General features: G+C 38.6%; 1 long non-coding RNA gene across 1 annotated transcript; it reads left to right on the forward strand.

The window, feature by feature from the left end:
* The first annotated feature begins 7,643 nt into the window (after positions 1 to 7,643).
* Positions 7,644 to 11,688, forward strand: LOC120440311. The gene is made up of 3 exons (XR_005613158.1): positions 7,644 to 7,747; positions 11,330 to 11,427; positions 11,619 to 11,688. It is a non-coding gene; the product is annotated as an uncharacterized LOC120440311 (long non-coding RNA).
* Positions 11,689 to 17,695: the final 6,007 nt, after the last annotated feature.

Consider the following 17,695-nt stretch of genomic DNA (forward strand, 5'->3'; position numbering starts at 1 on the left):
GTTTGGCTCTTGTTATTGATGGCCCGTGGTGTGACGTTATGTGTGGCTGGCAGCCTAACAGCGTGGGAAAGTGGAAGTGATGTGAAGCTTAGATTTAGCCAGCAGCTGGAAGCAGACAGATGTGAGACCATAGATCTTCCTTATTGAACTTACTCATAAGCTTCATAATTATTTTGTTTTTCTTACAAAAACTTGAATTAAGACCTGATTAATCAAGTGTATCACTAAGTATTTGTAGGTAATCACATTGTGGTGGACCACCAGGTGGCTCCACTCACACACAGTGTTAGGGGAAGTGAGAGGGTTAGGTTTTGGTCCCTTGAATGTTTACTGTGATGAACAGTAGAACAGGTGTACCTAATGAAATAGATGCTGATTGTGCTAAATGCGCCTTGAATGTGTGAAGCTGAATTAAAAGTTGGAGTAGAATATTGGGATCTCTCTCATTGTCTTTACATACCTCCACAACATCATACTTTCAAAATACTTGGAAATTATATAAAATTATATAAAATTAATTACATTTTAATTTTGAAGTAGTCAGAGGTAAGTCCTGCTAATTGCTAACCTTGCCATCGTTTTTTCTTTGTTTTATGCAGATTTTATTTTCATACAGATGTAGGGGAAAAAAACAACCAACAAAGGTAATATAGTAACGCTTAACTATTTATTTTATTTTATTTTACTTTAGTAATCTTCAAGAGTCAAAAACTGCAGCTGGCTTTGACCTTAAAGGCTGCAGTTCCGGGAGTCGGAGGAGGTCCTCTCCTCTCTTACATCAGCCTGTATCTGTTTTCTATAAACAGACTCTGCTCATTAATCTTTCTCCTGTCACTGTTTCTGTATGACTGTCACTGATATTATAAAGGTGAAATCTAAAAGTCCATGGCGTTGTGACGTAATACACCGGAAATTATGGCAGATATGGCGGACTGCTTTAAGACACTAGAAACTGAAACTGTTTTTTTACCGCGTCAGTGCTGAGAGGAGAGGGGTGCTCTGATCTTGATTACACGGAATAGTTGCCGTATTTGATCCTGAGATTATTTCTGCAGACATGGAGCTTCTTCTGTTTCTGAGCTTCTGTTTCCTGACTTTGTCCGGACTGACGTTTGCTGCTGAATCCGGTAAGAAACTCGTTGATTTAGACTGATCATGTGTGCAGGCGCTGTCACGTTTCACAGGAGCGGATGGAGGTTTAACGATGTTCAGGCTGCTGCGTTAGTGGGTGGGTGACTGCGGCATACACCTGTGACATCTGCGTTTAACGCAGCCGCATTTTGATGTTGAAATAATGAGCAGATAAATGTGCAGCAATTCTACAACAGTATGAAAATGTTCTTTTTATTATTTACGATCAGATTTAGGGCTGTTCGATATAACGATATATATCGGATGACAATATAAAAACGTCTATCGTTTCATTTTACGCTATCGTTTGTTTCGTGGTGTCGCTAAATAAACTGTTTACGGCAATATTTTTTCATTATTTTGATGGTCACTGTAGTGGCTATATTAATTTCCTAAAGTTCTCTCTTTCTCTTATATTTAATATAAGCACACTACAGACGGACAAGCGCTTGTTTTTATGCGTTGTCGTTAGCAACAACGACGGTAAAACCACCTCGTGTCCGCTTGTTTATTTTCCACATAAACCTTTCACAATAAAGCTCAAGATCCTGTTGAGACTTTTCAAAATAAACAGAATCACGTAAAAGAGTATTTACGGATGAGAAGCAAAAAAGAGCCGTCGGGTGCTAAAAAATAAACCTTAGACTCAAACGTTAGAACAGGCTTTTCCCCGCAGCACGCTGTGTAATAAATACTCACAAAGAAAACGGCGGCCGTTACAACTTATGTCTAAAAATGTATCGTTTCATGCATCAGTTAAAACACTGGACTCCAGGTACGCGACGCCCAGCTGGAAACACTTCACGCAGGTCGAGCTGCCCGACATTCACAGAATTTACAGAAAATGTTACAATTTTGTGATTTATATCGTTATCGGACGATAGATGTCTTAATATCGGGATATGAGATTTTGGTCATATCGCACAGCCCTAATCAGATTATCTCATTATTTCACCCTGACTTTTTTTCAGCTGTTGCGTATTTGTTAGCGGTTTGTGTTTCCTGCAAACACACATCTGTTTTCTTTCCTGTCAGAACAGCGACACTTGTTTGTCACTGAAAATGAAATTTTACTTTTTTTTCTTTACAAACTGAAACAACTGAGATTCAACAATGATATAAAATTATTATTATTATTGTTATTATTATTATCCTTAATTAGTAAAAAGAGGACAGAAGTCATCCATAAACACATAAGTTGGCAAGTATATAAAGTTCATTTTTCCTTGTATGTGTTATAACAGCTCCACCTGCTGCCAGTTTTAAAGGGAGTGGCACAGCCAACCAAGGATGGAGAGTGGCTGTACCCTGTTTCCATTTCCTGAGGTTTTCTACAGTCAGAGTTAAAACACTGTGTGGCCCATTAACATGAGGCTGTTACTGACTCTGATGTGCAGGTTCAAACTGGCAGGAAGATTTTTGAGAGCTCAGCTGGTGAAAAGGACACAGACTGGATGTGTTTCAAATCTTTATCAGTGAAACATTTTTGGCATCACAGTGTTGACACTGTTGCTGCCTGAATTTGTGATAACCTCTGATGAGCTACCTGGTCCTGGTGACCTGGTTAGAGGCAGGGTTATGTTCACTTCTACCTCTTTATATGAATTTTTTATGCATTTGCCACACTTAAATAGAAATATCGTCCCAGAAGAACTGCAAGACCAAAATGCACATGAGACACTTGAACTGAGAGGCAACATCTTCTACTTTCTGAAACTCTGCTTGTTTAGCATGTAGCTAAAAGCCAGTCTACACCTAACACCAGCACATGTGGTTCACTGGTGACCTGCTGTGAAGATCTTTGTGAAGATCTTTGCCCCAAACCAGAAATTAGTTCACAATCTTTCCACACAGCTTTGTAGTAACTTGCAGTATTTGCAGTATTTGATGGGGCCTTAAACTTTAAAATGAAATCCTTCCGAGGAGGCTGAAAACAACACAAATGCTGCAGTCGCATGCTAACAGCTGGTACAACATGACAACAGAGTAAATGCCAGCAGGTCGGCTGAGGAGTGTTTCCTCATGAATCCAGGCATCAAAAACAGGTGCTTGGATCCAAGGACAAACCAGGAAGATTTAGAGGTCACATCTTTACTGAACTTTGTGATCGTGCCCAAAAACAGAAAGACAAAAAGTCAGAACAAAGAAAACCAAGCAGCAGCTCACAGACATGTCGGGGCTGCTGTCAGCTGACATACTGTTATACAAAACTGTTACAGTTATAAAGCTGAGGATTCAGAATATTTCTAAGATTAGAAAATTAATCATGAATAACCTGATATTTCTATTTACAGAAAAAAATAAATACAGTGTTATCACATATGTTACTCAGTGGAGCTGTGTGTTGGTAGGATGGAGGAGCATTTCATGTGGATGCAGTCATATTGGCAGAAATAAATATTCAGAGAGAGTCCTCTTTAATGGACCTCACCCTCTGACTTCTGTAAACAGAAATGTAATACATGCAGTAAAGATGAGCTGTTATACTCATTTCCAGCTCCATGTTTTATTCTTGGACACTGCTGGAACAGTTTATCTCAGTCTGGGTCTTGGTGCAGCCTCTGAGTTAGTCCTCCCTGTAACAAGCTCTTCAGCTCCTTCAGCCTCCATTTAAATCAGTCATTCAAACTGTGGGGCTACAGGTGGGACTGTGATGACAACAGGAAAATATGAAGGGTAACTAATATATAAATATAAATTCTTGTTGTAGGAAAAAATAAAGAAGGGTTTTAATTGTGAATGCATTGTGATTTTTATATGTTTTTAATCTTCGTGAAAGCTAAAATTAGAGTCTGAACTGTTTTTTAGTTTCTGAAATAAAAACATTGTGCTTTAAGCCAATTTTTTTCTGATTGCCTGCCCCTGCCTCATACCTGACTTTTCTTCTATCCTTATTCCTGTTTAAAACATGCTTTGTCTTTCAGAGACACCTGTAGCCAGAGTGACTGTGCGAGAAGATGATGATGTTATTTTACCCTGTTCCCTCGACACCAATGAGAACATTGAGTCAATGCTGTTTGACTGGGTTAAGGAAGTCCCTCGAAAGGAGGTGTTCATGTATCGTAATCGCAATCATTACGATAATGGTCTGCCAGGTCAAGATGTGGAGTTCAAAGGTCGAGTCTCACATTTTCCAGAAGAGCTGAAGTATGGAAACGCCTCCATAAGACTAAAACAAACTAGGGTGGAGGACAATGGAACCTATACGTGTATATTCCCAGAGATAAAGCCCAGTGAAAAAATCTTCCGCATTGAGCTTGTTGTTGGTGAGTGCTGTTACAAACCAGCTGATTATTTACAGATGAAACAGTCAGCATGCACATCTGGCAGGGCCTCACTCCTACAGCACACCTGCAGTGATATTTGCAATATTTAGTGAAAAAAACTGAGACCTTCCCATGTGCATGCTGGTCCTGCACCTGCGCCATATCAAAAATCTGAAGTGCCCTAAAAAATAAAATCTCTGTGAATGCAGTTATAAACACTGCACTTATTTGACTGCCAACTTAATGAGAACCTACCACTACTAACCTGTTTTTTTTTTCCCTTTCAGAGCCCGTATTAACTTGTTAGAGCCTCTCACAGTCATGTGCACTTCTGCATGTCTGTAACTACCAGAATAAACTTTTTAATAATTTCTAAACCTTAAATAGCTAATACCTGCTTGTTTCAACACTGTGAACTAAAATCTGTGATCTTTAATGTAGAATGTTAATTTTACCTTTAGCTCTAACACGGATCATCTGTTTGAGGATTATACAGGAAATCACTGAAGCCTTGATGTTTTTAAGCTTTTACTTCATATTTTAAAGACAGGTAATCGGTTATTATAAGGGCTAGAAGGCTGAAATTTACTGGATATCATCTTTTTTTAATCTACAATAAATGTGCCAAGTTTCATGCTGATATTCTGAATTAACTTAAAGATATTAAAGAGATTAATTCAAATTGCAAAGCAGAGAATCTATGAGAAATTATTTCTAAACTCCACAAAAATCTCTTCAAAGGTAACAAATAATAAGGATTCATTCAGTTTTTTTTACATTTCTCATGTTCCTAGATGCTAAACTCAACTTCAAAACGATGTCCTAAATAATTAAAACAAAGATTCACACATTTATTATAGTTTAATCGGGTCTTTTTTGACAGATTAAATAGTTTTCTTTGATTGGTTTTCGTTTCATTGTGACAGCGAAGCCAACTACTTTACCTTCCATATATGGTCAGACAGGTGGTTTTCCCTGCTTCAAACTGAGAGTGGTTTCACTGCGGTGACTTTCTACTGGATGAGAGTAGCTGTCAATCAAACATCCACGTAGCTGTGGTAATGATGCTCTTTTCTGATTGGCTGACTGAATTAATGGTGTCGTGAGGTCGTTATTTTATGTCGGCAATCGATGCTGATTGGTTAATTTTGCTCGTGGGTGTTTCCTGATTGCAGAGACGTTACAATGATTGGTAATAATTAGTCGTCAACGCTTTGAAATTGCTTTTAATCTTCTTATTTTAAAAGTTCCTGTAACTCCGATAAAACTTCACAAGAGAATAAATTCTCTTTTTTCTGGATATCTTTACTCCCGGTTGAATTTAAACGAGCGGAAGTTAATGTGTGAGTTTTGTTCGTTAAAACGAGCTCCTATTTGTCTTTAGATGTCTATTTTTGGTCCGATTAACGACTTTCTAATGGTGATGCAACATGCTAACCTTAACGTTATTAACTTTTTACTGACGTAAATAAAGACATAAGTGTTTTTATGTCGTAAACTATTTTTTTTGACATTCATTAATCTACTGAAAAAAGAATATCTGAGCTTTCAAACGACGTGTAATACGACTGTATCTGTGTTTCCGTTCAACAGGAGAATATCAAGTATCTTTATTTATTAATTTTACATGTAAAATTAGGTCGCATACAACCTCTGCGTTTCAAAAGGTTAAAGATCCGAAACTTTCCAGGTGAGTCCTGTTTGTGCCGATACTGATGTTAACATGCTCGTTTGTGTTTATGTGAACGTGTAAGTAGTAGGAAAAGACAAACAGGTACTTGTTTTGGTGAGAAGTATAAAAGGTCTAAAGATTATCTTTATAAACAGTCCACGATTAAAGCAAATGTTTATGATATTGTTTTTATCCGCACATAAAAAAAATTTATGCTACAATGTTGGTGTGCTAGACAATCACAGTTAATGGGGATTATAATTTTTTTTAATTGTCTCTAATTGTCTTCTAAGACACTTGTTCTAGTTTTATTTTGCTGTTGTCGTTTTTCATTTGTTTTTTAGAAGCCATGGTTAAATTCTAAGGTTTGTGTAACAACAGCAAAAATCCTTCTGTCCTTTGCAGGTTTTAAAATTAGGTAAATACAACCTGAGATGGATAACAATCTAAGCAACATATTCAATTGTCCTTTTTTTTTTTTTTTTTTTTTTTACCTGAGCCAAAATTCAGCAGCAGCATGTGAGAAACTAAGCATACAGCATGATTCAGCAGCTTGTAGAACCACCTTCAGCAGAAATAACTTGAAGTAATCATTTTTTTTTTGTCTGACTTTATCAGGCTGTCACATCATTGGATGAATTTTAGTCCACTTTTCTTTACAGAATTGCTTCATTTCATTAAGGTTTGTGGGCATTTATGTATGCACAGCACTCTTAAGGTCCCACATTAACCAGCACTTAGATTCTTTTGTTTTCCAGCCATTATGTTATAAATTTGCTGCTGTGTTTGGGATGCTTGCATTATAATTACAGCTTTTTTTGTATGATTGTCCCAGTTAAGTTTTTGCAGATCAAACAAATGAAGATATTAGGCAAAGATAACATAAGTAAACACAAAGTCCAGTTTCTAAATCAAGGTGCTCATTATTAAGGGAAATCTTTTCCTCCTTGGCATTGTGTTAACACACATCTGAGTGCTCCAACCCAGAAGACCCAACAAAATCTGTGCTTTAATTGAGGTGTGCAGACTCAGTCACGGGGTGAGCTCGGTTCTGCTAGAGGTTTCTCTTTGTTAAATGGGAGTTTTTCTTTCCCACTGTGGTCAAGTGCTTGCTCATAGGGGGTTGTCTAATTATTAGGGGTTTCTCTGCATTATTGTAGCATCTCTAGCTTAGCGCCTTAGGTGACTGTTTTTGTAATTTTGTGCTATGTAAATAAAATGTAATTGAAATGAATTCCTCTGGAAACAGTAAGGGTATACTTAATATTTTTACATACTGTTTTCTTAGTTTTTGTTAAATAAATAATTACATGCCGTAACATGTCATGTATTATTGTTAATATGAGGATGTATTTAAATAATTGATTGTGGCTATGTAAACTAGTTGTTTGTTGTTTATGATGTGCTCACAGGTGCAGCTCCAGAGCCTTATGTCACAATACTTAAAGAAAAGGGGCTGCTGCAGTGTAAGGTTCCAGGTGCTTCTCCTAAGCCTACAGTTGAGTGGTGGGACAGTGATAACAAAACACTTCCTTCTAAGACGGTGCAGGATGAAGAAGAACAAGGTCGCCCATCGCCACCGTCCAGACTACTGTGACTGAGCCTGGCTGCTATCACTGTGTAGCCAAACAGTTGGAAAAGTGGCATCGGATTTCTTCAGAGATCTGTGTGCATCATGGTGAGTGAGATATAATTCTTCAAATAAGTTTGAAGACTAAAGTATGAATATGTGCTTAGACTGAACACTAAGAATGTGGTCTGGGAGGAAAGGCTGAAAGCTAAATTATGAAAACATGAACATAAAAAAGATTTGGCTTCAGGAGAGACGATGTGCATGCTGAAAAAAAGCTGTCAGCTCCTAACCTAATGTTAAAAACTAAACTCACAAACATATACTGTATATTATAGAAGATGAACGTTGTTGTTGTGACTGATTTATGAACTCTCACATGATGTCCCAAGCTCACATCAATATCTTGATGTCTTTTTAAACCTGAGCATGCTCACAGGCTCTTGAAATAACACCCTCATGGTAAATCTCACTCTGCTTTATTTTTAATTTTTAAACGTTAATGGCATCATATTCACATTCTGGGTGGTGCTATTACTTGGTGTGGGCTCTCTCTAGAGTATCATTTTGTGTTGCTGTTACGACACAGTGGTGTTTTTGTGTAGCTTATCTGTGTAGCCAGTTTAATTAAAAACTTCTATCTAACGTCTTATTTCATAGTCTAATTTTCACATGCCCTAAGTTGAAGCACTCTGTTGATTCACTCGATAATTATAGTCACAGTATTCACTCACTATGTCTTTAGGGATTTGCTAGCTTGACTCGTAGCTGACTCACTAGCAGCATGGATTCTCCACCTGTACCTCCTGCACTTTCCTGCTCAATGTGTGAGATGTCTAGTTACTCCTCAGTAGGGCTGCATGATTTTGCATAAAATGAGAATCACGATTTTTTTGCTTAGAATTGAGATCACGATTCTCTCACGATTTTCTTTTCCAATATAAATATTTATTGCACTTATTAACTGCACATCAACTTTGTAACAGTTGAAACTGAACATAAAAACAATAAATAAACATAAAAACAATAAATGCCTCACATTTTGTGGTTGCCGCAAAATGTTGTACTGCTTGAAATTCCGTCTCCACCGTTGCTCGACACTGCGTGTATAGAGCAGGTAGTGCAACAACAGAAAAATAGTTGTGGGACGGCACTGTGTTGGGTTTTTCCAGGGTGTTGATCATTTTCCTAAATCCCTCGTTTTGCACAGTGTTGATGGGAGCCATATCTTTAGCCAGGTGATAAGTAATAGCCTCCGTAATTTCTTTGTGCCTCGCGGAGTTCGACGGTATAGGGAAGCGCTGTATAAGGTTCCCATTATTGATGTTTGGGTGGTTGACCGGGATGGATTTTCTCCTGTCACTTTCTCGTCATCCCTGACGTGTTCTCCGTTGTTTTTTTCTTGCCAATTTGAGCATCACGGCACAGCTTCTGTATCACGTGGTATAAGGCTCCGCCCTTGTCATTTGTTGAGCAGGAAGAGTGAGCGCTTGTTTTCATGCAGATTACGTCCCGGATCAAAATGTCTTTTTTTTTTTTTTTTTTTTTTTTAAATCGTTGTCATTTGGAAATGAGATCGTACATAAGTATGAATCGAGATCGCGATTTTCTAACGATTAATCGTGCAGCCCTACTCCTCAGCCTCCTTTAGTAAAAACCCTAGCTGGTATATAATGATGTGCTACGTGATCGCTAGCGACACAGCTATATTAGCATAACACAGACCTTCCCAAAGTGTGGGGGGCGCAGAGCCGTTACGGGGGGTATGAAAAGGGGGTAAAAAAAAAAACCCCAAAACGCTTGGACACTGCTAGCACAGGACGCCCACAGAAACGCAAAGCAGGAGGTGAAGCATCGCTGAATATGTTTCCAAACCAACTTCATTCTAAGCCAAAGACTATAAAATATAGTGAAGCATATCTGCCCTTTGGTTTCAGATGCACAAGTGCCGAGGTCGGTCTCCCTGCAGAATTAGTTTCCCCTGTGTCGGGAGTGTATATGTAAGCGTGTAAAACCTGAAGATAGTCAGATTAACAGTATTTTGTCTCTATCTGCCATTCTGCTATTCATCTCATGTAAACAATAACGTGGCGCACAGTGTGACGTGAAAAAAGGCCTGGAAATTCCTCCTCCACACGTAAATGCAAAAAAGGAGTTTTCAAAAATACCCGTGTAGGTGTGGACGTAGCGTAACAGAGTTAGTAGTTTATTTTCTTACTACCAGTAATTTGTTGCAGATTACTTGTATTTGCTTAATTGTTTACTAAATGTTGGAGGTGTGAAATAAACCGCAATGGAGCAAAATATGGGTGTGTGTGGTTGGAGGATGTGTGCGTGCACGCGCGAGAAGGGGAGGCGTGAACATTTTTCTTGTAAAACAAGGGGGGGACCAGCAAAAAAAGTTTGGGAACCAGTGGCATAACATAAACACAGGGAAGCTGAAGGATGAATGCTAGCTTTTTTCCACTCGATAAAAGTTAACGTGAGGGTTCCCGATGGTTAGGAACAAATGCAGTCGCATGGCAGGATGCTGTAAACGGACCAAACTTCAGTCAGGAGAACAACTGAGATAATCCATCCACGATACGAGGTTAGTCATTCATAAACTGCAACAACATGGGAATAGAGCAGCTGCCAGAGAATTCAACATTAATGAATCAATGGTACGGAAGTGGAAGAAGGACGGTTTTTGGCTTTCCTCATATTCCAAAATGTGCTTCGATCTCTTCGCTATTACCGTCGCCTGGCATAATTTGCAGATGATATTTTTCTGTTTATCCTCCTAGGACCTGGCATCCACATATGTGGACATCACATTTTGTGTTGTCTAGACCACAATAAATTTTGCTCTACAAGCACCTGATATCCACTTACAAGGGCATTATACTGCCACTGTTCTATCGAAATGTAAAACGAAAGTCCTCATATGTGGATATCAGGCCCTTGTAAAGCAAAAATAAGGTAAAAGATAATTCTTTGTTTTACATTCATCAGGTCCCAATCAGCCCAAATAGCAAAGAGAAATTAGAAATGCATGCCATGAAAGAGTTCGGGTCTCAGGAGATTAACATCCAACTGCTTAAACCCAAACCAGGTGCATATTACCAACGTCACACCGGTTTTCTTTATGAACACCTCCTCCTCCTCCTCCCCATGCTTGCAGCCGCTGCGATGCTTTCAACCAAACAGGCGCAGCTTGATGACACATTGATGGGCTATCGCGGTAGGGTGGTATAGTCAAAATCTCTACCGTTGGCCAAATTCATATTGTTTCTAACGCATATCGCTTATGTCGCCCACCCCTATGCATACCCACACTGTAGGAGGTGCTAACCTTAAAGCTTAACTGTGGTCATTTCCTGGTCCATTACCAGGTTCACAGAAGAATCTAGTTAGCCAATCACAGGCTCACTCAGATTACAACCTTGATTACAGACTTGCACATGTTTTCAGATGTGAGGCTCAGCAGGAGGAAAGCAGGAGTCTCTGAGCAGCAGCCCAGAGATTCAAAAACATCATCCTCGCTGCTTTGAGCAAAATCAGAACCAACCTGTTAGCTGGGAGACGGGCAAGAGGAAACAGGAAGTTAGATCCATGCTGGCATCACTGAGCTCGCTATTTAAACCTGCTGTCAGTTCCTGATATGCAGTCACAGTCTGAGTTACACAAATGTTTTCTCTTCTGTTTCAGGGCTCCCTGAATGGGCTGCCGCACTCATCGGTGTTCTTGTTGTTTTATTATTGCTTTAGTGATTGCCCTTGCAGTTACAGCATACTGTTTGAAGAAAGGTGAGTTTTACTAATGTACTATATCAACATTCATCATTTGTTGTCAGGATATCACAACTTTTTTTTTTTATAACTCCCTCGTGTTAGGTCTTATCCTTTGATTTCTGTTGAAGAAGATGCTTTATTCGTATTAACTCAGTGTGTGACCAGTGTAGTTGAGTTTCTTGAATATTGTCATTTCCTTCCTGCAGATTCACAAAGAATGGAAAATGGCCGCTCCTCAGAGCTGCACAGAAATCTCACCTCTGAACAACCTTAAAAGTTTGTAGTGGTCTTTTTAACCTGTTTTTTTTTTTTGTTTTTTTTTTGTTTTTTTCTTTGATTCATCAGAGATTTTAATCAGGACAGGAAAACAAGTTGGTGCTTTTTTTGTATTTCTAATCTTAATAGGTTGTATTTTGTTTTTGTTTTTTTCATTGTACTGAATTACTGATTTATCTCGCAGGCCTCAATATCTGCTTATAACATGGACATTGCATGTTTTGTTATTTTCAGTCTTAAAATCACTGTGGAGTGATGAGGACATTGTAACCGTCCATCCATCCGCTTATCCTTTTTCAGGGTTGCGGGGGCGCTGGAGCCTATCCCAGCTGTCGAGAGGCGGGGCACACCCTGGACAGGTCGCCAGTCTGTCGCAGGGCCATAACACACAGAGACAAACAACCATTTACACTCACATTCCCCATTATCCCCACTAACTGCATGTCTTTGGACTGTGGGTGGAAGCTGGAGTACCTAGAGAGAACATGCAAACTCCACACAGAAAGACCCCGGCCTGATGGCGGAATTGAACTCAGAACCTTCTTGCCGTAATCGTCTCCATGTTAATGCACATGTTTCCATCATTGAAACCTTAGTTTGATCATTTACTGATCATCTCAGTGTTTCCTCCTCTGCTGCAGTTTCACGGCTCCTCCTCCTGACTCCAGATTTGCTAATGACGTGAAGATGTTTCAAGAAATCCTCTTTTAAATGCACCCAAGACAGTATAAGGTTTTACTTTAGTTGCCTAACTTTAAGCTTACAGTAGTCAAAACTTGCTTCCACACATGACTTTAACAGTAATTATACTGTCTTGCTGAGATATTGTTAGAATAATATATTTTGACTTTTAATGTCACAATGATATCTGTTCTTACATAAACGTGTGCAGCTTTATAAATAATTTGCTGACCAAACGTTCTGTGACATTCATGTTTTTAATGAGGACAGTGATGTTTTTTTCATCATAATAGATTAAGATAATTGGAACTCGTACAGAATTTGATAAATAATGAGAAATGCAAAATTAAAATTACCCAAGATAAAAAAGGACCCTTAATGTTAAGACTGGAGAGAAGTTAAAATATCAGGTTTGTCAGTCAAAAGCTGTCATACAGATGGTGAAGAATCTAAACTTCTCGACTCATATTTAACTCAGGTTAGTTAAACATGTACTCATGGAAGACTTGATTAAACTGAACCCTCAGCTGCTGCCTCATGTAAATCAATGGGAATATTTTGCAGATATAAAAACATTTTTGTTTGCCAAGCAGGCCTGTCAGGTACACTTGTGCTCTAGTATGTAGTTGTTGGCTCATTTGATATTTTTTATTCTTTTACAAGTTATATTTATGCTGTTAATTGTTGGTGTAATTTTTTTTTATATTCATGTCATTTCAGAGAGCGCTTAAGGGTCCACAAGTCTGAATAAGAGATGAAACAAACTATTGTGTTTACTATTGTGTTTTTGGTGTATATGTTTCTTTAAAGATTCATAAAGAGAGGAAATATATTAATGTCTCTGTCAAATTTGAAAATTATTTTATTTTGAAGCAGCTGTGCTTTGATAAAAGACATTTTGAGGCCAGGAAACCTTTTTTATAAAACATATAAACCCAGGACTCTTATCCTCTATTACTGATTTCATCCACAAAATAATTTCTGGTATATGTAGTGCTTCTAGTCAGGACAGTACAATATCGATTTCAATAGAGATAATAGACATCTTGGTAGGTTTGGAAGATGGTTTTGATTTAGAGATTTACAAAAGGGGTTGTCTCGAAAGTGAACAACTGGGGCCTGTTCTTCGTACCTCGCTAAGCAAGTTAGCCGGATTTGAATGTTGACGATTTGGCGTGATCTTGGATCGTTCGGTTCTCCGAAGCTCATCTGGGGCTTGCTGTCATAGCAACAGAGCCGTAAAAGTAAGCCTGCTCGGGAGCAGGTTTACTTTATGTAAACAGGATTAGATCGCGGCCTCTCAGGTATGTCCGCTGCAGTTATATGAAAGCAAGAGCGATATTTCGCCACTGTTTTACCATAAATAAATATTATCAATGTAACTAAAGATAATGTATTTGATTCTTTTATTGATTTCATACAGATACATACAGGTCATTTCCGAAAAAAAGGAAATGTACTATTAATCATTCTATTACATGTAGTAGATCATGTCAGATGTAATTCATAATTTAGAGTAGTAATAGTAAATTACTACGTGCAATCAAGATGAGAGACCACGGCTAAAAAGCGAAGGTGGATTTGGGAAGTCTGTCGCAGCCATGTCCTGTCCGTTTGTACGCGAGCAAGGAAGGTGCAAGATTGATAAGGAGAGTTTACAGAATTTAGCGTATATTGCGGGATAGACAGGATCCTTTAGCTCGGCGCGACGGTGTGCTCATAGAGAGATATCGATTCTCCCGTGAGGGTATTATTTACTTTTCTCTCTCTCTCTCTCTCTCTCTCTCTCTCTCTCCAAATATACATATATATATATATATATATATATATATATATATATATATATACTTACTGTACTGTATATACTTACTCCCGACTTACTGTGCATGCTTCAGTCACCCCTTGCATGGGAACAGGTAAAAGTGATGGAGTGTTATTCAAACTACACACATAAAAACCCACAATGTCAATAAATGTCACAGTACAAAAAAGGGGTGTGACGAGGGGTGCAGGACCACCACCTGTCTTTATTTGCTCTGCCCTTTTCTTGGTTGCTGTTATAAACAAACAGATTATTCCAGGGTCTCTTGTCATAGACTAAAAGCAATATAAGTGATAAATATTACCATTCTGTAGAATATTCTTATATTTCACTTTTACTTTTTCCCATGTTCTAGTGGGTCCTGTTGTGGCTCTAATGTGAAAGAGGATATGATGTAATATAATATAATGTGGAATGAAATAATATCACATGATATAATGTAATATCATGGATCACTTACGAGTTTAATTTGTCAGCAACTTTCTGCCAGCCCTCTCTCCTTGCTTTTGCAGCCTTTGCAGTGTTCCCCTGCGTTTTAATTAAACTCTGAAACTCCTGATATCCCTCAATCAAGAGTTCTTGGTCTGCTGCCGTGAGATACTGCGCGCGCTCCTTCGACATCTTCGCCGACCAATCACAGGGTTGCCGATCAATGTTTCTACTATCGATGCGTAGCCCCTTTTAAGCCACCCAGTGATCTCAGATTACTTCAGCCAGCTATACTAATCGTCAACAACAGGTGCGTTCGGACAACCGGATTAGCGAGCTCACGGTTAGCGCGATGATTTGATCTTGGATGTAGTAAGCGAGGTACGAAGAACATCCCCCTGGTATCTTTATTGCCTCTGTACAACTTGTCAACAAAAACAGTCGCAGTCAACAAGTTTCCATAAAAATGGTGTTTTTTTTTTTCTTGGTGGGGGTGTGGTCAATAGCAAAATAAGAAAAGAAACTGAAATGAGAACAGTTGTATTGAATTGTAGTAGAACTCCATTGAATAAATAAAACAAATTAACGTCATCCCATGTTCACTGAGACCCAAACAGCACTCCTGTAAGGAGGTGTCAGTATGCAGACCCTATTGTCTACTACCTACTACCTGGGTAGGACTAATAGAGCATAGTGTTTATGTGAGTTCCAAGGCACAGCTTGCTTCAGTTTTTCAGAGATTCTCCATAATCCGCTCACATTGCTGGCCACACCATTTCACAGTCATACAGAATCTAATTTGGGCTGGGTTCTCCAGAACCCCTTTAAGCTGTTTCTTTTCAATATTTTGTTCTTAACTAGTGATGGGTAGATGAGGCCTCGTGAAGCGTTTCAGCACATTCCCAAACTGTATCGATACTGAGTCGACACGGTGTTGCTGTTTTGCTCCATACTGTCACCTGCTGGACCTTAAATATCATTGCAGGCAACTTACTTGAGACTCACAACAGACACTGATTCAATGACCTAGTCATACTTGTATACACTGTAAGGTATTGTACTTTCTATGGAATCATTTTATATTTTTACATTGCAAATATTGTAGACATCTTTATAATATATTGTGAATGACATTAAGTGAAAATTAAAATGAAAGTATTGTGAATATAATATTACCAATTTAAATGTAATTGACTCAGAGTTTATAAATTTCTATTCAGAAAAATAAGTTTATCCAATGTTTTGCATTCAGTCTACTGCGGGCTTTTTGACACCATTTCCTCAGCTTTGGATAACATACAGGCACAGATGAAGCTGGGGTACACAAAACTGTAAAGCCAAGTGGAAAAGGTTCAAATAAGATGTCTTCCTTTTCCCCCTGTACGTTTATTTATAGATCCTATTTCGTAATGCAGCAGTTGTGGTTAATAATGCAGATTTAAGATGTGACCTCTTCCTCTCTGTCTTTGATTCAGTTACCAAAGCTCAGTGTGACCACTGACAGGAACACCAAGATGTTAGCAACTGATCCATTAAGTCCTGAAAGCTTTGAGGTTTGGCCTCCATGGATCAGGCTTGTTTGTCCACCTAATCACACAGATGTTACATGGAAAAGTAGCATCCGCATTGATGTCAGAACCTAAAGTGTCCCAGCAGGACATTGCCTAAAGCGCCACACACTGCCAAGTCACCTTTTTCCCATAGTGCATCCTGGCGCCAGGTGTTTCCCAGGTAAGCGATGAACCAAACCCAGTCGTCCACATGACGTTAAAGAAAATGTGACTGATAAGACCAGGCCACCTTCCTCCATTGATCCATGGTCCAGTTCTGATGCTGTCTGCCCCATACACAACATACTGCGATGCACTGTCTATCAGAAATAGCATGAAACCTTATGGCATTTTTAACTACAGTAGTTTGTCTGTTGCATCGGACCACACAGGATGATGATCACTCAAATCCTTAAACTGTTTCCTGCTTCTAACATCAACTTTGAGGACAAAGAAGAGATCATCAGTGCTGTTCACGTCAGCTGTTAGTGGCCTGACTGTTATACCTGATCAGTGTGAATCAATCATTATAGGTATATTCCCTGTGTAAACGGTTATTGTAATGCCTATCCATAAATAAGTTGTCAGACAGGAAGTAATTCCAGGCCCATCAGTATACCACCCCCCCTTTCAGGAACGGTAGAAAAGGTTGCAGCTGAACGGCCCACTGAAATGCTGAGTTGGCAAAAGTACAGATATTCTGTACTTAAGTAGAAGTACAGATACTAGTGTTAAAAAAGTATTCTAGTAAAAGTTTAAGTACCAACTCTGAAATGTACTCAAAGTAAGAAAGCAAAAAGTATCTGCTTGGGTACATTACTGCCAGCTATTTCTGTCCAAAGCTAACTACATTAATGTAACAATAAAATAATATGAGTGGATTGGAATAGAAATGTTTTTTTAGTCTAATTTTTAATTCTAATTGTACTCAGTTTGATTCAGTTAATTAGAACATCAGCAGAGAAAAAGGAAAAAGAAAATTATAGAGGAAAAAAAGGAAGTTTATCCTGCACTAACCTGCCCAGGATTTTCACGCAGCCTTTAAAAATAACACAGTTAGTGTTAGTACACACTGACTTTTATCCAGATCAGTCCTTACAAAATCACGTTGGACCTGTTTCTATTATACTGACTAATTTTAATCTCACCACTGTGCTTTCTGTAGTTTTTCATTTCATCCTTTTATTATCAATTCCTACTTAAAATGTATTAATTAGTATTGTGCACTAGAAGGAGAGCAATTTTATTGTATTCTCGTTCATAAAATAACAATAAACTTGAGACAACTTCAGGTTTGAGGCTCATAAACATAAAAGAGACACTGAAGAAGAACACATCTGTCAACGGCATCAAACCTTAATGGTAAATGGACTTCATGGATAAAGCACTTTCTTGTACACACTCACCCACTCATGCAGCCTTATATGATATATTGAACCGTCACCAGCACCGTCACCACGTGCATGTCCGCAGACAGTGGAGCCTCAAGAGTGAACTCGCAATGAGACACTCGAGGTCAGACACA

This window comes from Oreochromis aureus, linkage group 5 (assembly GCF_013358895.1).
Source record: "Oreochromis aureus strain Israel breed Guangdong linkage group 5, ZZ_aureus, whole genome shotgun sequence".
NCBI classification, from domain to species: Eukaryota; Metazoa; Chordata; class Actinopteri; order Cichliformes; family Cichlidae; genus Oreochromis; species Oreochromis aureus.